Source organism: Entelurus aequoreus, linkage group LG18, assembly GCF_033978785.1.
Source record: "Entelurus aequoreus isolate RoL-2023_Sb linkage group LG18, RoL_Eaeq_v1.1, whole genome shotgun sequence".
NCBI classification, from domain to species: domain Eukaryota; kingdom Metazoa; phylum Chordata; class Actinopteri; order Syngnathiformes; family Syngnathidae; genus Entelurus; species Entelurus aequoreus.
This window is the reverse complement of record NC_084748.1, coordinates 15173405-15195268: the sequence shown is the minus strand read 5'-3', so window position 1 is coordinate 15195268 and position 21864 is coordinate 15173405. Positions and strand designations below refer to the sequence as shown.

Below are 21864 nucleotides of genomic sequence, written 5' to 3'. Positions count from 1 at the left end.
CGTCTGAGGACGACCTAGAGAGTGACCTTTGCTCCTGCAGGCGCGCTGGCCACACCTCCCTCCAGAATTATGTTTGAGTTGCGTCACCGTCAGGACCTAATTCAACAGTAGTCAATGTTGATTTAATGTGGGGGGTGTGAGAGGCAAAGGCGTGATGGCATCTTTAGTGTTAGGAAAGAACTATCTTGACACATTCAGATAAGGAAATACACATTAACTTCAGGGGGGCGTGAAAAAAACCTGGCCCATTAGAAAAATTTAACTGTGAGCACGTTTCAAGCAGCGCATTTAATGTAGTGCTTAAATGGAAGGAGGGTGTAGGGCAGACCTGGGCAAATTAAGGCCCGGGGGCCACATGCGGCCCGTTAAGCTTTTCAATCTGGCCCGCCGGACATTCCCAAATATTTTATTTGGATCTTTAAGATGGAAAGTGTAGCTGCCATTATGATGTGCAGTGATGTTTTCAAATTACCGTAAGTCTTGAACTATACAAAGTATTTAAATGGTTGGAATCTGCGCTTTTGCATGATATACTAGTTAATATGGTCATCTAATTAGTTATTTTGGTAATCTAAGTCACAGCAGCTCAGATGAGGCACCAAGCACTGTGGGCGGGGAGCGTTTCCACAGAGTGTTTCCAGAGCGGCCAGCCTGAAATGTGGGTGTCAGGGACAGACGCGGAAGAAGATTTTTACAACAAAGTTCTAAAACTTAATGATATATCAGATGTATCAGATTGTATGTGTTTTTTTTACCCTTCACATTCATATTTCACTGTGTTTGTTGCATTTTTGTTGTGTTTCGCTTGATTGTAAAATATGTCGAGAGGGGGTGTGACGTTCATATGTTGTAAATATTCAGTGTTTTATCCTTCATAGTTAATATTGTAAATCCCACATTCTTTATTTTCATGTACATTCTGGGTGTCTCATTCAGTAAAAATATGTAAAATTCTATTCAGTTTTTTAAGGCGGTCTGTAATAAAGTTTTTAGCATTCAATCAGACATAATTGTGAGGTTTTGTATTAGTGTTCCTAAAAATAGATATACTGGCCCCCACACACATTTTTTTCTCTAAATTTGGCCCCCGAGTCAAAATAATTGCCCAGGCCTGGTGTAAGGTGTCGGTAGCATGGAGGCGTAAGAGGCAATGACACAAACAGACAAAAAAATAAACATCTATTGTGGCACCTCTGACACTTCTTTAAAAATGAGTAAAAAAAATGCACCAAGTGTTAAAGAAGTAGCTGTGGTACCAGCAGCACCTGCAGTGGATCACGCTATCAGGCTTCAGGTGGCACACAAAATGGACGCCGAGAGCGAGCGCGCACAGATGTTGGAGTCGTCATCACGTGACCCAAAAAAGGCTCGCAGCTGCTGACACGTGCTGGCCTCCCGATGCTGTAAAAGCAAAACAGGCATGAATATTAGAACAGAGCACAGCTGAGGTTTCACTTTGCGTTAGCTGCCATGGGGAAAGATTTATTAGGGGAGGGGGGCGGAGTGACAGCCCCCCACTGACGGCGGCAGTGCTCGGCCGGGCGGGATGGGCATGTGCCCCGAGGCCTGCTCACTAACTGAAGGAGCAGCCGTCCTTGACACATATGCACGCACACACAGACACACACACACACACACGCACACGCGAGCTAAGCCTGTGTTCTGCTGTCTCGCACAAACGTGGGTAAGATGTGTGAAGCCCCCAAGGTGGACACAACAGGTGAAAAATAGCTCACATGTTCTTCTTCATGTATGCAAAAACCGCCGTGTCAGTCGTTTGTTCAGAATTATTGCACCCGTGGGTTAAATTACCCCCCCTGCACTCTTTTTACGTGCACACCCACTGGTGCACTCCATTAGGTACGAATGAGAACCCAATAGGAGACTAGCATGAAACAGTCTTTAAGATTTCTAATGCCCCCTTTTCATTGACCGCAATAGAGATAGAGCGATCTATTAACAAAATGTTTATTATTGACATTGTTTTGGAATTTTTCCTACTCAATAAAGACATGTCCAGGGAAAGCTAAGGTTTTTTTTCATTAACTTAAGGTCCAAAAAAAACCTATCAACATTTAAAAGAAATATTGAAACGAAAAGAGCAGAAAGAAGTAAAACATATATGTGGAAGTCGCTTCCTAGTGGTCCCACTGACAGACACTTCACTGGAGCCAAGCGTGCAGATTTTAACAAGGTTTTAATAATCAATTGTTTGAATCAAAGTTTTCTCCAGCAAACCACGACCTTCCAGTCGCGTCCGTATCCCCCCTTTCTCTGCTCCCGGTCGCTCACTGTTAAAGACAACAGATAATTAGATTACCACGTACCACCTGTGAAATCTAATCACCTGCCAGCTGTGTCTCGCCGACAGCACATGCCCCGCCCCTATCCGATGGTGCTCCGCCCTCAACACCATTGATAGAGGCGGTGACCTTTGCTCCTGCGGGCGTGCTGATCACACTCTCCCTCCACAATATAATATCTTCCGCCTTATTCATACAGTTACAACATTTGTTGTTCGACTCAGAAGACGAGCTATTCATAACATACTGTACATCCCAGCTGGCACATGACATTGAAACAACGTTGAGAACTTGTTGAATTAGGTCCTGACGTTGAGCAACTCAAACATAACGTTGAAACGACATGCTTTCAGACGACGTTTATTCAATGTTGGGTTGTGACGTTGATTTGACCATTGAATTTTGGTTGTTTTCCTTACCAATATTCTACAGCACAAATACAACGTTGAAACAACATACTTTTTGACGACTTTTAATCAATGTTGGGTTCTGACGTTCATTTGACCATTGAAATTTGGTCATTTCCCAACCAACAATGTGGATCCAACGTTAGACATCAACCGTGTCTCAATTTACAAATACAACTATTTTGCAATTGTTTCAAAGTCAGTTTCAAAGGACATGTATGTATAATCAACGTAGCAATGTCTTGTTCCTGCTTGGATTTTTCATAATATATAACAAAATAAGTTAACATGGAAACAAACATTTACTCCAAATCATATATTTTAAGTATTTATTTAAGATTTTAAGTATAATCAGGTTACAGAGAAGCAAGTATATACGATGCTATCAAAGAAAATAAATAAAGGGAGAGAGAGAGAGAGAGAGACAAACATTTTTTTCCATATCCTTATATACTGTATGCCTTGAGAATGGGAAGATAAGAATCAGAATCAGAATCAGAATAGTTTTATTGCCATTGTTTGAGAACGGGTTCACAAACTAGGATTTTTTCTTGGTGCAATCGTGCAACATAAAACACATATAACATACAACACATATTTGGTAATAAAAAGAGCTGTAACTGAGCTAAGGGAAGATGGGTTGAGGCAAAGTGGCCCGTTTTTGGGAAGGAGGAGCGAGGAGGTTGGGCAAAAAACCCAAACATTTTTGTTAAACACTGGGAAAGGCAGTAATATAAATGATAAATGGGTTATACTTGTATAGCGCTTTTCTACCTTCTAGGTACTCAAAGCGCTTTGACAGTATTTCCACATTCACACACACATTCACACACTGATGTCGGGAGCTGCCATGCAAGGCGCTAACCAGCAGCCATCAGAGGCAAAGGGTGAAGTGTCTTGCCCAAGGACACAACGGACGTGACTAGGAAGGTAGAAGGTGGGAATTGAACCCCAGTAACCAGCAACACTCCGATTGCTGGCACAGCCACTCTATCAACTTCGCCACGCCGTAAGAAAATATGAAATAAGAAAATAAGCCCATTTGGAGACTAACCTTTGACCAAAAGACAAATACAAACTATGGCTGTCTTTTAGCCTTAAACTGACCGACGGAAACCAAGTTGGCCAATTTCCTGTTTTATTTTCAAATATGGCTTTTTGAGACTTTTACATGCATCCTCTCATTATAGACGTCTCCATGGATTTTTGTGATGATACGTGAATCTGGTAGCAGGGGCTAATTTTGGCACATTTTTAAGACGATGCTATTGAATAAAATTAAAAATTTTGTGTTCGGTGCCCCAAAAATATAATTTTTAATGAGTTGTCGTGCATGTTAAGGGCTTCATAAATGCAATTAAACTTTTTGACTCAGGGGCCGCATTTGGCTAAAATAATTTTGTTGGGGGCCGAAATCTGACTACATGTAAGGTAACTATATATATATATATATATATATATATATATATATATATATATATATATATATATATATATATATATATATATATATATATATATATATATACATATATATATATATATATATATATATATATATATATATATATATATATATATATATGTATACACATACATACATACATACATATATATACATACACAAAAAAATATATACATATTTTTCCAATAAATAAAAAAAATATATATATATTATTTTTTTAATTATTATTATTATTATTAGAGAGAAAGAGAAAGAAAGAGAGAGAGAGACTATACATTTATATAGCCTATATATATATATATATATATATATATATATATATATATATATATATATATATATATATATATATATATATATGTATATATATATATACACATACATACATACATACATACATATATATACATACACAAAAAAATATATACATATTTTTCCAATAAATAAAAAAAATATATATATATATATTATTTTTTTAATTATTATTATTATTATTAGAGAGAAAGAGAAAGAAAGAGAGAGAGAGACTATACATTTATATAGCCTATATATATATATATATATATATATATATATATATATATATATATATATATATATATATATATATATATATATGTGTGTGTGTGTACATATTAACATAATGGATATATAATTAATATTATTGGTTATTAAGAGTGTATGAAAGTTCGACTTCTACCTTGTTTACTTCCGTGAGGACTTCCTTAAAGTGTTGTAATCAATCAAAAATATCAAGCAGTGTGGAGAGTGTTTTGCATTTTTCCCATCATGCTTTGTAATTGGTGTAAATTGGTCTAATTTAGAATTTTTTTATGGTGTTGGATGTTTTTTATAATATCCACAAAGTTCAGTGACTATGTCTGTTGACATTTCGTGTTGGTTGTATTATTATTATTTTTTTATCATCATGACTAGGGAAGGTTGTTTGTATCGGGTCATAAAAATAAATGTTGCGCATTCAAACTGTGATAAGAGGTCATTAACCAGGAAGAACTAACGTTTTCGACAAAATGAGCGACAAGATGGCAGCATTGACATTTTTTAAAATGATTGCTGTGGCGAGATTACTTACTAAACTCAGGATGTCTTGTGGGCCAACTTAAAAGACGTCGTCAGGCCGCACTTGACCTGCGGGCTGTAGTTTGGCACTCCTGTTTTAGGCAGAGTGGATAGTCACACTCCTTAATGCTTTAGTCACACGCAGGGTTCTCACAGGAATGAGGCAAAAATACAACTTTAAGTTAAAGTTAAAGTACCAATGATTGTCACACACACACTAGGTGTGGCGAGATTATTCTCAGCATTTGACCCGTCACCCTTGATCACCCCCTGGGAGGTGAGGGGAGCAGTGAGCAGCAGCGGTGGCCGTGCCCGGGAATCATTTTCGGTGATTTAATCCCCAATTCCAACCTTTGATGCTGAGTGTCAAGCAGGGAGGCAATGGGTCCCATTTTAATAGTCTTTGGTATGACTCAGCCGTGGTTTGAACTCACAACCTACCGATCTCAGGGCGGACAAATACCTAATGTATTTCAGGTTTTTTTTAATCAAGCTTTTCCGGTTCTTAGCTCTGCTTGGTTAAGTTAAGAATGTATTGCTTCGAGTAATGAAATAAAAACAAAGCTTAAAAACATTGATAAATAATTGTAACTAATACCAAAAAATGGTCCGAATCGTGTTTATATATTTATGTTTGTATTTGTTTAATGACATTGCTGTTTCTTAAATTTTGTATGTTGTATGTTTTATCATCATTTTATTCAAATTTTGAACTATATGCAATGCTAGTATTTTTTATTTATTTGTTTTATTATATTAATTCAATTAATTGTACACCATGTATGTATTAGTTTCAAATTTAACTTCATTCAAACACAATTTATTGAAGTGTTTCCTTGTTTAAAAAAATATAATGATCCAAACTTAATTTTGTGTCAATCTTAAATTATTCATGTATGTACATTGTATTTTATTTTATTTATTTTATTTATTTTATTTATTTTATTTATTTTATTTATTTTATTTATTTTATTTATTTTATTTTATTTTAACATTGTGACATATTTCTATTGGATCTTTTTTTGATAATTTAAGTGTACTTAATATTGTGCGCAGTAAGTGTTGTGTGTAGACGACATATTATTCATATTGGTGTATGAATAATGACAGTTGTGTTGGGCTCGTTAACACAGTAGTCCATTAAAGGGCTTCATTGGAGGCTGGCCGTAGATAAATCACTGTCATGCACGTACATGCGCGCTCTTGGGGGCGTGTTAAGGTGGGTGTGAGTTATGGTGGCCATTAACGTGTTTGCCTCCCGGTGTATTGTGCATACTGTATCGCTTTTGTGTTGTTGGAGTTGTTATGAACGGCGGAGGAGGACAACGACCACAATTAAATGTTGGTGTGTGGAACATGCAGGTAGCGTGGTTGAACACCAATCGGTGGTAATCGGCGACTGCCGCCTTGCGCCGTTGGTCGCTTTTTCCTAAAAATGTCAGCTTGAAAGTGTTTTTTCAGATGTAAGAATTCTATATCTAAATTGGAGTAAGGCAGCAATAGGAAGAGTTTGTTGATTTCTTGGGTGGTGTGGCACGGTTGGGAGAGTGGCCGTGTCAGCAACCTGAGGGTTCCTGGTTCAAGCCCCACCTTCTACCAACCTAGTCACATCAGTTGTGTCCTTGAGCAAGACACTTCACCCTTGCTCCTGATGGGTCGTGGTTAGGGCCTTGCATGGCAGCTCCCGCCATCAGTGTGTGAATGTGTGTGTGAATGGGTGAATGTGGAAATAATGTCAAAGCGCTTTGAGTACCTTGAAGGTAGAAAAGCGCTATACAAGTATAACCCATTTACCATTTGGGTGCTAAAGACCGACCTCGCGTCCACTACTCCTCCGCTTTCGCCACTTCAGTTCTGTGAACAAAGCTCAGCCAAATTCTCCACTAGTCATCCAATTCTGCTTGACAGTTTGGTGACTCTGTCCTTCAACCAATCACAACAGAGTAGGCGTGGTCACAGAGGAGGCTGAAGAATTCGAGCATGTCAGCCAAGAGGAGAAGAATGCAGATTTGCCCTGACATTAGAGATGTCCGATAATGGCTTTTTTGCCGATATCCGATATTCCGATATTGTCCAAGTCTTAATTACCGATTCTGATATCAACCGATACCGATATATACAGTCGTGGAATTAACACATTATTATGCCTAATTTTGTTGTGATGCCCCGCTGGATGCATTAAACAATGTAACAAGGTTTTCCAAAATAAATCAACTCAAGTTATGGAAAAAAATGCCAACATGGCACTGCCATATTTATTATTGAAGTCACAAAGTGCATTATTTTTTTTTAACATGCCTCAAAACAGCAGCTTGGAATTTGGGACATGCTCTCCCTGAGAGAGCATGAGGAGGTTGAGGTGGGCGGGGTAGCGGGGGTGTATATTGTAGCGTCCCGGAAGAGTTAGTGCTGCAAGGGGTTCTGGGTATTGGTTCTGTTGTGTTTATTACGGTGCGGATGTTCTCCCGAAATGTGTTTGTCATTCTTGTTTGGTGTGGGTTCACAGTGTGGTGCATATCTGTAACAGTGTTAAAGTTGTTTATACGGCCGCCCTCAGTGTGACCTGTATGGCTGTTGACTTGTGTGTGTGAAAAGCCGTAGATATTATGTGATTGAGCTGGCACGCAAAGGCAGTGCCTTTAAGGTGTATTGGCGCTCTGTACTTCTCCCTACGTCCGTGTACCACTCCGTTCAGCGGAGTTTTAAAAAGTCATACATACTTTTTGAAACCGATACCGATAATTTCAGATAGTACATTTTAAAGCATTTATCAGCCGATAATATCGGACTGCCGATGTTATCTGCCGATAAATGCTTTAAAATCTCTACCTGACACAACTTGAGTATTTTATTAAATAACCTGACTATTTAGTTGTGGGAAATTTTTTTCTTCTTTACTTTTTAACTTCAGTTACAAAATGCAGTTTCAGTGAATATTTCGCAGTAACATGAGTAAAGTCAAAACATAACTGGTAAATTATTAATTAAAACATTAATTTAAAAGAAAATATTAACTTTTATTGTGGAAAAAAGTTGTACTCGTGTAATGGATTATTGCATTTATTTGTCATTTAAATAAAGAAAATGTCATCAAAATATAAACAATTCAAAGGTCAAACAGCTTCATCAAACAGACATGCATGTTCAACGTTAGTACCATAATTAGAAATATTACATGGTTCTAAAAACAATTATTTAATTTACATTTATGACAAATAACACACTATGTCGATTAAAACATGTCTTAAATTTGTATTAAAAAGTCATGAATTTAGAGTGTGATCCAGATCAGCCCCATCATGTAGTAACTTGTTCCTTATCCCATTCTTGACATTTCCTGAAAGTTTCATCAAAATTAAATTAAAAATCAATTTATACATTTTTGGTTTTGCCTTTTTTTGCTATAGTATTTAATAGATATTGTATTTGAATGGCTTCACAATTGCTTTGTAAATGTTTATTGTAAGTATTGTAAATCTGGGATTGGGTTGGAGTTGGGTTTGCTATATTTGCTTTTATTATCTCTGTTTAGGCTGCTGCCCCCGCGACACGACCTCGGTTAAGCGGAAGAAGATGACTGGATGCATGGGTAGACTGATTAGAATAATGTGATTTTTGTAGTTTTTTAGGCCAACACTGCGCGTATAAGTCCTACGTCCGCAGCCAAGAGGAGGTTTTGTAACCTGGAATTTGTTTGGAAAAGTTTTTTTAAATCTGTGTACCAAAAACATTTTTGAGAGTGCATTGAATCGTCAACTCAAGAATTGGAATCAAATGGTGTGGTGTCCAAGGATTCCCACCCCGAGTACAAATGATCCGTATCAGTGCCAAAATGCAATCACTTGTTTCTTACCCAATTTCGGACATTTCCTGGAAGAAAACCAACTAGCTTTGGCGCTCATATTACCACCTGGCAGTGGTAACAAGTATGTTTTTATACAAGCATCAAAGTCATCAATAGAAACCATCAGTTGCCCCAAGAAATGTAAACCTCAAATATGAAACATTTATTTAATAACACTTTCTGGGGTGTCAAAACAAATCGATTTTCGAATGAATCTCGATTGTTATTTGTAACTATTATTAATCGATTAAAATGTTTTATTTATATATATGTATGTATATATGTATATATATATATATATATATATATATATATATATATATATATATATATGTGTATATATATATATATATATGTATATATGTGTTATATATATATATATATATATATATATATATATATATATATATATATATATATATATATATATATATATATATATATATATATATATATATATATATATATATATATATATATATATATAACCTAGCCCTTTACATATATATGTGTACATATTATAATAATAACTGGGATTTATATAGCGCTTTTCTAAGTACCCAAAGTCGCTTTACATGTTAAAAACCCATCATTCATTCACACCTGGTGGTGGTAAGCTACTTTCGTAGCCACAGCTGCCCTGGGGTAGACTGACGGAAGCGTGGCTGCCAATTTGCGCCTACGGCCCCTCCGACCACCACCTATCATTCGTTCAACATTCATTCACCAGTGTGAGCGGCACCGGGGGCAAGGGTGAAGTGTCCTGCCCAAGGACACAACGGCATGGTAAGAGGCGGGGAGCGAACCTGCAACCCTCAGGTTTCTGACACGGGCGCTCTACCCACTACGCCATGCCGCCTCCATTATATTATAGTAATATAATGGATGAATAATTGGATATTAGGAGTTGGTGAAAGTTCGACTTCTACCTTGTTTACTTCTGTGACGACCTCCTTAAAGTTTTGTAATCAATCAGAAATATCAAGCAGCTAAAATGCGGCAAGCATGGATAAGTGTGGAGAGTGTTTTGCATTTTCCAATAAAACCCTGTAATGGATTTGGGTGGAATTTAGAAAATGTTTTTTTTTTTTGGATAATATCCACAAAGTTCAGTGAGTATGTCTGTAAACATTTTGTGTTGGTTGGGTTTTTGCACCATGAATAGGGAAGGTTGTTTGCATTGGGTCATATAAAGAATGCTGTGCATTTTGAAATTCAGAGGCATAATTAAAGGACTTTGACCGGAAAAACTCATGTAATCCACTATATGGCAACAGTATAGTAACATCAAAAAGCGGCAGGCTTTAGAAATAAATGCAATTTATAGCCCTAAATCACGAGTGTCTCAAAGGGCTGCACAAGCCACAACGACATCCTCGGCTAAGATCCCACATGAGGGCAAGAAAAAACTCAACACAATGGGATGACAATGAGAAACCTTGCAGAGGACCGCAGATGTGCGTAGTTTTTGCCTCATCCCACACTCAAAGCGCGACCGGTGCAATGGACGTTGAGTGGATGTAGCATAATATTGTGAGAGTCTAGTCCATAATGGATCTAACATACTAGTGAGAGTCCAGTCCATAGTGGATCTATCATAATATTGTGAGAGTCCAGTCCATAGTGGATCTAGTTAATAGTGAGAGTCCAGTCCATAGTGGATCTAGTTAATAGTGTGACAGTCCAGTCCATAGTGGATCTAGTTAATAGTGTGAGAGTCCAGTCCATAGTGGATCTAGTTAATAGTGTGAGAGTCCAGTCCATAGTGGGGCCAACAGGAGATCATCTTGAGTCCCCAACTGATGCACAGATTAGTGGTCCACCCTTGGTCCCAACTTTGGACAGCTAGCGCTTCATCTGTGGTCACCGAAACTGTGCCCCCCTCTCCTCGAAGGAGAGGGGGGCAGAGCAGAAAAGAAACGGCATATCAACTGGTCTAAAAAGGGGAGTCTATTTAAAGGCTATATACAAATGAGTTTTAAGATTGGACTCAAATGCTTCTACTGAGGTAGCATCTCTAACTGTTACCGGGAGGGCATTCCATAGTACTGGAGCCCGAATAGAAAACGCTCTATAGCCCGCAGACTTTTTTTGGGCTCTGGGATTAACTCATGACGTTTCGCGGTCTAATTTGACATCGGTGGACCGCACTTGGCCCTCGGGCCGTAGTTTGGACACCATCGATGTAGATGCCCATATCTGTTTAACAGATTTACTTCAGAAAAGAGAAGTGTGGGATTCTTCTCTTTTTGCCTTATTTGTTTTTTTTACATTATCTGGGTAGAATTGTATTAAACATAACTATTTTTTTAAGTAATATAGAAATGTATTATAACCGTTTATCTATTTTATGGAGGATTGTAGTTAATCATAGAACTGGTACCCAATGTTATTAAAAGAGTATTTGAAACGGGAATTAGTTCTAAATCGAATCGTCACCCCTACTAATCAAATCAAATCAAATCGTGTGGTGCCCAAAGATTCAGAGTCCAAGCAGTTTCTATTTTCCAAAAGACGCTACTCAGTGGCCTTGTGGTTAGAGTGTCCGCCCTGAGATCGGTAGGTTGTGAGTTCAAAACCCCGGCCGAGTCATACCAAAGACTATAAAAATGGGACCCATTACCTCCCTGCTTGGCACTCAGCATCAAGGGTTGGAATTGGGGTTAAATCACCAAAAATGATTCCCGGGCGCGGCCACCGCTGCTGCCCACTGCTCCCCTCACCTCCCAGGGGGTGAACAAGGGTGATGGGTCAAATACAGAGAATGATTTCGCCACACCTAGTGTGTGTGTGACAATCATTGGTACTTTAACTTTAACTTTGAAAGTTGTCCGACTCATCAAAAACTCAGAAATACTGAATTTCTACATTTAGGAGCACCTGCGTTAAGGGGGCGTGGCTTAAACTCCCGACTAGGAAGTGAGGAGCAGGTGAGCTGAAGTAGTGCTTCTAATGTTGACTGCCTGACAACACTGACTTAGCAGCTAGTCATGCTAAGAGCTAATAGCTAAGTGCAGTGTTGCTAAAATAACACCAACACTGTTTTGTATGCACTTCCAGCAGCAGGCCCTTCTTGGCCAGCCATGCGCTCTTCCCCACTGAGGTGCCTCTAATTGATTTTTTAAAATAATCTTCACACTTTTCTGCTCGGATTTAAGCCTCAATCTTTTTTCCCCCCCTCCGCTGTTTGCTTAAAGAGATGAGTTCCCTGGAGCGCCAAGAGGAATCCTTCTTGCTCAAGTAAGTCTGCCCCTTGAATCTCCATAGAACACATTTTACTGCTTTATTTAGTCAAGCGCTAATGCTGCGTGGAACCTTTGCAGATGCCATCACCCTAATCATATTTCACTTTTTATGTGTTGTTTTTTTTCTTGGCAAATATAGAAAGAGCTCACAGGGAGTCCGGGCAAGCAGCTATGACGTTAACTTTGTTTGTTTGGACACTTGTTGCCAGCACCGGGCTTCAGATTAAACACACAAATTAATTTTTATTGTCATGAAAATGACTTGACATCCGTGAAATGATCATGTTATTCAAGCCGCAATCCTTTTGTTGCCTTAGAATAATCTAAACTAACTCATACATTTATATACAGTATTATATATCATACTTGCCAACCTTGAGACCTCCGAATTCGGGAGATGTGGGGCGGGTGTATATATTTTCAAATATTTGTTATATGTGTATATATATATATATATATATATATATATATATATATATATATATATATATATATATATATATATATATATATTAGGGCTGCAACTAACAACTAATTTGATAATCGATTAATCTGTCGATTATTACTTAATAATCGGATAAAAGAGACAAACTAAATTTCTATCCTTTCCAGTATTTTATTGGAAAAAAACAGCCTACTGGCACCATACTTATTTTGATTATTATTTCTCAGCTGTTTGTAAATGTTGCAGTTTATAAATAAAGGTTAATATAAAAAAATTAAAAAAAGTAGCCTCTGCGCAAGCTTATAGCATAGATCCAACGAATCGATGACTAAATTAATCGCCAATTATTTTTATAATCGATTTTAATCGATTTAATCGATTAGTTGTTGCAGCCCTAATATGCAGTATATAAATAATCCGTTCATGAATGAGTATATCCGTTCGGCCACCGTGTTCAATGGAGACGTCTGATCTACAAAATGTGCAGGCAGCATACCCCTTCCCCTTCGAGCTGTCCTGGATGAACTGAAATTCTTGTTTCCAATCATTTTGGAACTTGCAAGCGTACTTCTTCTTCTTACTCGTCGTCACCATGTCTCTTCTTCGTTCTTCTGCTTCGTCTCTGTTATGTTTTTGGACATTACTACTTGCCGTAGTTTTGAAGCAATGCATGATGGGAATCCGGATGTTGTTTGTCAGTGTATTAAAGGCCTACTGAAAGCCACTACTACCGACCACGCAGTCTGATAGTTTATATATCAATGATGAAATCTTAACATTGCAACACATGCCAATACGGCCGGGTTAACTTATAAAGGGCAATTTTAAATTTCCCGGGGAACTTCCGGTTCAAAACGCCTTTGGAGGATGACGTATGCGCGTGACGTCGCGAGGTCCACGGAAGTGTTTGGACACAATACACAGAGCTCTGTTTTCTTCGACAAAATTCCACAGTATTCTGGACATCTGTGTTGGTGAATCTTTTGCAATTTGTTTAATGAACAATGGAGGCTGCAAAGAAGAACGTTGTAGGTGGGATCGGTGTAGTAGCGGCTGGCTGTAGCAACACAACAAGGAGGACTTTGTTGGATAGCAGACGCTAGCGCCGGCACCTCACCTTGACTTCCTACGTCTCCGGGCCGCCGACCGCATCGTCGATCGTTGGAACGCAGGTGAGCACGGGTGTTGATGAGCAGATGAGGGCTGGCTGGCGTAGGTGGAGCGCTAATGTTTTTATCATAGCTCTGACGAGGTCCCGTTGTTAAGTTAGCGTCGTTTGCAACAGCATTGCCAGGCTTCGACAGGCGGCACAGCATTAACCGTGTATTTACATGTCCAGTGTTTGGTTCGGTGTCTCCTGATAGTAGTATTGTTGATCTTCTGTCTATCCTTCCAGTCAGGGATTTATTTATTTTGTTTCTATCTGCATTTGAGACAGATGCTATCACGTTAGCTCATGCTAAAGAGCTTCGTCGATGTATTGTCGTGGAGATAAAAGTCACTGTGAATGTCCATTTCGCCTTCTCGACTCTCATTTTCAAGAGGATATAGTATCCAAGGTGGTTTAAAATACAAATCCGGGATCCACAATAGAAAAAGGAGAGAGTGTGGATTCCAATGAGCCAGCTTGTACCTAAGTTACGGTCAGAGCGAAAAAAGATATCTCTTGAACTGCATTCTAGTCCGTCACTCTAACGTTCCTCATCCACAAATCTTTCATCCTTGCTCAAATTAATGGGGTAATCGTCGCTTTCTCGCTCCGAAGATCTCTCGCTCCGTTGTAAACAACGGGGAATTGTGAGCAGCACTACCGCTTGTGACGTCACGCTACTTCCGGTAGGGGCAAGGTTTTTTTTTATCAGCGAGCAAAAGTTGCGAACTTTATCGTCGATTTTCTCTACTAAATCGTTTTAGCAAAAATATGGCAATATTGCGAAATGATCAAGTATGACACATAGAATAGATCTGCTATCTGATCATTTCGCGATATTGCCATATTTTTGCTGAAAGGATTTAGTATAGAACAACGATGATAAAGATTGCAACTTTTGGTATCTGATAAAAAAAAAGGCTTGCACCTACCGGAAGTAGTGTGACGTAGTCAGTTGAACATATACGCAAAGTTCCCTATTGTTTACAATGATGGCCGCATGAAGTGAGAGAGATTCGGACCGAGAAAGCGACAATTTCCCCATTAATTTGAGCGAGGATGAAAGATTTGTGGATGAGTAAAGTGCAAGTGAAGGACTAGTGGGGAGTTGAAGCTATTCAGATAGGGAAGATGCTGTGAGAGCCGGGGGTGACCTGATATTCAGCTGGGAATGACTACAACAGTAAATAAACACAAGACATATATATACTCTATTAGCCACAACACAACCAGGCTTATATTTAATATGCCACAAATTAATCCTGCATAAAAACACCTGCGTGTTTGTTACGCTAGCTCCTAGCTCCTCTGCTAGCTCCTAGCTCCATAGAACACGCCAATACAATTCAAACACCTGATCAACACACACAATCACTCAGCCCAAAAGACCGTTCACCTAACCCAAGGTTCATAAAGCTTATATATTTTTAAAAAGTTACGTACGTGACGCGCACGTACGGTACGGGTTATGCTAGCTCCTAGCTCCTATGCTAGCTCCTAGCTCCATAGAACACGCCAACACAATTCAAACACCTGATCAACACACACAATCATTCAGCCCAAAAGACTGTTCACCTAACCCAAGGTTCATAAAGCTTATATATTTTTAAAAAGTTAAGTACGTGACGCGCACATACGGTCAAGCTATCAAATGTTTAGCAGCCAAGGCTGCATACTCACGGTACCTGATATTCAGCTGGGAATGACTACAACAGTAAATAAACACAAGACATATATATACTCTATTAGCCACAACACAACCAGGCTTATATTTAATATGCCACAAATTAATCCTGCATAAAAACACCTGCGTGTTTGTTATGCTAGCTCCTAGCTCCTATGCTAGCTCCTAGCTCCATAGAACACGCCAATACAATTCAAACACCTGATCAACACACACAATCACTCAGCCCAAAAGACCGTTCACCTAACCCAAGGTTCATAAAGCTTATATATTTTTAAAAAGTTACGTACATACGCAAAAAAAAGTTGCGCACATACGGTCAAGCGATCAAATGTTTAGAAGCCAAAGCTGCGTACTCACAGAAGCACGTCTGCGTCTTTGTCATCCAAATCAAAGTAATCCTGGTAAGAGTCTGTGTTGTCCCAGTTCTCTACAGGCGTCTGTGTATCGAAGTCAAAAGTCCTCCTGGTTAGAGTCTCTGTTATCCGAGTTCTTCCATCTTGACTGCATCTTTCGGGAATGTAAACAAAGAAGCGCCGGCTGTGTACTGTTGTTGCTGACTACGTTCGGAAAATACGTTCATTTCGCACCGACAACTTTCTTCTTTGCTTGCTCAGCTTCTTTCTCCATAATGCAATGAACATGATTGCAACAGATTCACGAACACAGATGTCCAGAATACTGTGGAATTATGAAATGAAAACAGAGCTTTTTCGTATTGGCTTCAATGTGGAAGCCATACCCGTGTTCCCCGGGCTACGTCCCGCGCATACGTCATCCTCAGAGGCGTTTCGAACCGGAAGTTTAGCGGCAAATTTAAAATGTCACTTTATAAGTTAACCCGGCCGTATTGGCATGTGTTATAATGTTAAGATTTCATCATTGATATATAAACTATCAGACTGCGTGGTCGGTAGTAGTGGGTTTCAGTAGGCCTTTAACGTGCCGGCTGGAATAAACACACGCTGAGAAATAGCTCCGTGCCTGCCTACTTTATGGGTTATAGATAAACCTATGGATAACGAAGACATATATAATAGTCTCCTTTTCAGGTGAGAGAGGACGCTAAAGGCAGTGCCTTTAAGGCATGCCCCCAATATTGTTGTCCGGGTGGAAATCGGGAGAAATTCGGCAGAATGGTTCCCCCAGGAGATTTTTGGGAGGGGCACTGAAATTCGGGAGTCTCCCGGGAAAATCGGGAGGGTTGGCAAGTATGGTGACAGCCAATCAGGTAACAGTATCAACTATGAAGTTTGGTTGCGCCAACTTGTTGTCTGGCGGTTGATTCTGTGCATGGTGTGAGAAGAGAAGAAAAAAGGAAAAGTCACTTTTTGTATTTTTAAAAACAGACCGTAGTCAGACCAGTGTGGTCTGTAAATGATGCAAGGCGCTCGTTCCCACCAAGGCCGGTAGACTACGCTCACCCTTTATGGCACAGCTGTAACTTCCTGGCACTTCTCAGGTTTCTCTGTTTACATTTTCACACATTGCACTATTTTCTTACACTTTATTAAGCAATTATTTTATGTTCAATATTTTTGTACATTAATCTTAAAAAGTTTATTAAGTGTTCAATGTGATTTTACAATTTTGTTTACATTGAGTGTTTTTTCATGCTTGTGTTGACATTTCCTTTCTGCCTTGATAGCTGAGGGGATTCTAATAAGAGGAAAGTTACATAATTTTTTTTTTTTTTAAACATTTAATATATTTTACTGGTCCCTATTTTTAATAGGTCATAAAAATATCAATAGTTATCGATATCAACGGATATAAAACACTTTATTACGATACAGTTTTCAGTGTAATGCCCAGTCCCAAATTACGGGGTTAATTACATTTAATAAATAAGTGTTCACCTTATTAAGGTGCCTAATTAGCACACATACCAACACGTGTACAGCAAGTGCATTGATTATTTAGATCTGGCGACACAACAACAGCGGCAACAGAATCATTGGCAATGCGGCTGTAATTAATGTCCCCTCTTCCTTCGTACAACTGAAATGTCACATGATCGCATAAAGGCTGTTTCCTGTAATTAATCGACATATATATATATATATATATATATATATATATATATATATATATATATATATATATATATATATATAGTACTCAATATACTCCTATGTAATCATTGCTGCAGTATATGTGCGTGCGTGGGTGGTCTCCAAGGGAAACACACTTTATCCTGTCAATTCTGAATTGTCTTGAAGGCAAATTACCTTTTTCCTGATTGACGACACCTTTTCTTTAAATTCTGACGTTCGGTGGAACCAGGGCAGTCCAAGATGAACACAAAGGTGGTACGACTCGAGTTTGACGTAAATCTGCTGGAAAGATTGTTGGACGCAGGGACGGACTGTTGTTGATGTGCAGGTGAGGCAGGGAGCAGACTTTGATGTAGGGAACGGCGATAAAATCCATATTGCAGCCCCCCGCCATAGTGATATATATCACAGTAATTATTAGGTATAATAGAAACTTTCAAAATGGGTTATAAGGTTCTTTCTTCATTTGGCTGCTGACGTATGCGGTAACTTATTGGGTCATTTGTGGTTGTATTACTTTCTCAAAACTAACATTAATCTACTAGTTCGTTTACTGTCAATATCTGGTTTCAGTTTCAAGATCATTTTATGATTACTTGTTTTTATTTTTAATAAATGATAAATGGGTTATACTTGTATAGCGCTTTTCTACCTTCAAGGTACTCAAAGCGCTTTGACACTATTTCCACATTCACACATTCACACACTGTAGGCGACCCATCAGGAGCAAGGCTGAAGTGTCTTGCCCAAGGACACAACAGATGTGACGAAGTTGGTAGAAGGTGGGGATCGAACCAGGAACCCTCAGGTTGCTGGCACGGCCACTCTCCCAACCGCACCACGTCTAACCGCTTCCAATTATAATCCGACAAAACATAAATGTTTAAATGACTTCCTTATTGCTTTTCATTACATTCAATATTTGGAGCAAAATAAAGTAAATAGTACAAAATAATCCTCCGGTGTTTAAGGACTTATTTTCTTAATAACAACAACAACAACAACAACAACAACAAAAACAAAAATGTTGATAGTAAAAAACATTAATCTTGAATATTGGTGTTTATGTGATGATGTTGTCTGTCTATCTGTGTTGGCCCTGTGATGAGGTGGGAACTTGTCCAGGGTGTAACCCGCCTTCCGCTCGAATGCAGCTGAGATAGGCTCCAGCACCCCCCACGACCCTAAAAGGGACAAGCGGTAGAAAATGGATGGATGGATACAATACTGTCATTATTGTTGATATTTGTATTCATATTTGTATTGATCCGTTCACCCTGTTTACATTCAAGAGCTTAGCAGTTGGCATTGTGTATTGCAGTGATGCTCAAATTGCTGGCTCCATCTAGTGGTACGCCAAATAATCACCTAATTAAATATTGAAACACAGTGTTACTGTTCAAATTGTGTATAATGTTACAGTCGCCAAAATTCTTCTGGTTTTTAATGAATATATCAATCAATCAATCAATGTTTATTTACATAGCCTTAAATCACAAGTGTCTCAATGGGCTGCACAAGACACGACAACATCCTCGGTTCAGAGCCCACAAAAGGGCAAGGAAAAACTCACAACCCAGTGGGATGTCAATGTGAATGACTATGAGAAACCTTAGAGAGGACTTCAGATGTGGGTGACACCCCCCCACCCCCTCTAGTGGAGACCGAATGCAACGGACGTCGAGTGGGTCTAGCATAATATTGTGAAAGTCCAGTCCATAGTGGGGCCAGCAGGAGACCATCCCGAGCGGAGACGGGTCAGCAGCGCAGAGATGTCCCCAACCGATGCACAGGCGAGCGGTCCACCCCGGGTCCCGACTCTGGACAGCCAGCACTTCATCCATGGCTACCGGACCTGTGCCCCCCCTCCACAAGGGAGAGAGGGGCAGAGGAGAAAAGAAAAGAAACGGCAGATCAACTGGTCTAAAAAGGGTGTCTATTTAAAGGCTAGAGTATACAAATGAGTTTTAAGATGGGACTTAAATGCTTCTACTGAGGTAGCATCTCTAACTGTTACCGGGAGGGAATTCCAGAGTACTGGAGCCCGAATAGAAAACGCTCTATAGCCCGCAGACTTTTTTGGGCTCTGGGAATCACTAATAAGCCGGAGTTCTTTGAACGCAGATTTCTTGCCGGGACATATGGTACAATACAATCGGCAAGATAGAATGGAGCTAGACAGTGTAGTATTTTATACGTAAGTAGTAAAACCTTAAAGGCCTACTGAAAGCCACTACTACCGACCACGCAGTCTGATAGTTTATATATCAATGATGAAATCTTAACATTGCAACACATGCCAATACGGCCGGGTTAGATTAGTAAAGTGCAATTTTAAATTTCCCGCAAAATATCCTGCTGAAAATGTCTCCGTATGATGACGTTTGCGCGTGACGTCACGGATTGTAGCGGACATATTGGGATACCATTGTGGCCAGCTATTTAGTCGTCTGTTTTCATCGCAAAATTCCACAATATTCTGGACATCTGTGTTGGTGAATCTTTTGCAATTTGTTTAATGAACAATGAAGACAGCAAAGAAGAAAGCTGTAGGTGGGAAGCGGTGTATTAGCGGCCGGCTGCAGCAACACAACCAGGAGGACTTTGAGTTGGATACGCGCTACCGTGAGTACGCAGCTTTGGCTTCCAAACATTTGATCGCTTGCCCGTACGTGCGTGCCACTATGTGCATGTCACGTACGTAACTTTGGGGAAATATATGTGCTGTATGAAATTTTGCGGAGGTGAACGGTACTTTGGGCTGTGGGATTGAGTGTGTTGTGCGAGTGTTTGAGTTGTATTGGTGGGTTATATGTAGGGATGATGTTTGATAAGAAATTATCGAGTTTGAGCCTATTATCGAATCCTCTTATCGAACTGATTCCTTATCGATTCTCTTTTCGAGTCCAGATAGGTTGTTGTATACGGAAAAAAACACACAATATTTGGTTTAACAAAAGCTCACTTTTATTATATAAGAAAAAAATAAAATGTAATAAATAAATAAATATTGACTGTTACCCCCCCTAAAAAAATAAAATAAAATAAATAAATATTGACTGTTGTTACCCAAAGTATATTAAGTGGGATTTTTCAGAAAAACAAATATATAAGGTAACACAAAAACAACCTGTCTCTGTGATCACTATAGGTGTATAAATAATACTAGTGTTAAATAAAATCAGTCCCTTGGGCACAAAACTGAAAATAATACAGCTCTCCAAAAAGTGCAATTCTGCTGCTATTTGACATAACTGTTTGTTATGATGCTTTGACATTTTTGCACTTTATTTCTTTATTGAAAGAAAATTCTATGAAGAGAAAAGTTGTTTGCAAATGTGTTTACAATGCTAAAAAATGAAAAGTTAAAACTAAAAAAAGAAATACACTTTATTGAATTAACATTATTTCTTTATAGGGGGAAAGATGTGATGTTATGAGCTATGAATATAACAACTACACTACCCAGCATGCAACGGGAGTGACAAGCATGCGCGGTAGCCCCGAAAATTGTTGTTGCATGTCGTCACCCGGCAGCTCAGAATGAGGTTATTATGAGCACGCTGTGAAAGTAAACGTCAAGAACTCAGCCAACACGCCTCGTCTGCATTATTTATAATTAGACAGACAACACATATACAGTGTGATTTTGTTTTGTTTACAAGGAAAGAAAAACAAAAGTTAAAAAAGGGAGACGTCATATATGTTGTATATATATGTATGTGCTGCGGTTGCTTTAAGAACGTTGCGACAGCTGCCGTAAAGGAGGTGCGTTGCTAGCCTGGTTGCTATGTTTCCGGTTGGTCGTAAAAGTGTTGGTCATGTGTTTGTACCCTGCTCAAATCTCTCAGTAAAGTTATTCATTGGATTATACCTTTTGTTTTGAACTTTTATTACACCTTGGAGCGCTTTTTTCGGTGCATTGTTTTTCCTGCTTTCGTTATCTGCGCTTAATGACTGAGCTACGTGACGTCATTTCTTGTGATGTCTCACGGGGCATTTCGGGGCATTTCTGGTCGGGACGGGATTGGTCCCAGGGATTCGAATAAAGAAGCAACTCTTTTTCTTTACTGCAGTGGTCTCGATAACGGGTACCGGTTCTCAAAAAGGGATTTGAGTCCGAGGACTCGGTTCTTTTCTTATCGAACAACCGGGAAAACCGGTTTCGAGGATCATCCCTAGTT

At 39.0% G+C, this 21864-nt stretch overlaps 1 protein-coding gene across 3 annotated transcripts in view; it reads left to right on the top strand.

The window, feature by feature from the left end:
* Window positions 1-21864, top strand: part of elfn1b (extracellular leucine-rich repeat and fibronectin type III domain containing 1b) — a 301266-nt gene that overhangs the window by 15174 nt on the left and 264228 nt on the right. The window contains exons 3-5 of one of the 3 annotated variants that reach the window (XM_062026574.1): window positions 11974-12029; window positions 12160-12202; window positions 12297-12339. The exons of 1 other annotated variant lie outside the window; for it this stretch is intronic. The gene's annotated coding sequence lies outside the window, so the exon portion shown is untranslated. Of the gene's footprint in view, window positions 1-11973; window positions 12030-12070; window positions 12203-12296; window positions 12340-21864 lie in introns of those variants that run through there. One more of the 3 variants, XM_062026577.1, reaches the window with a different exon arrangement.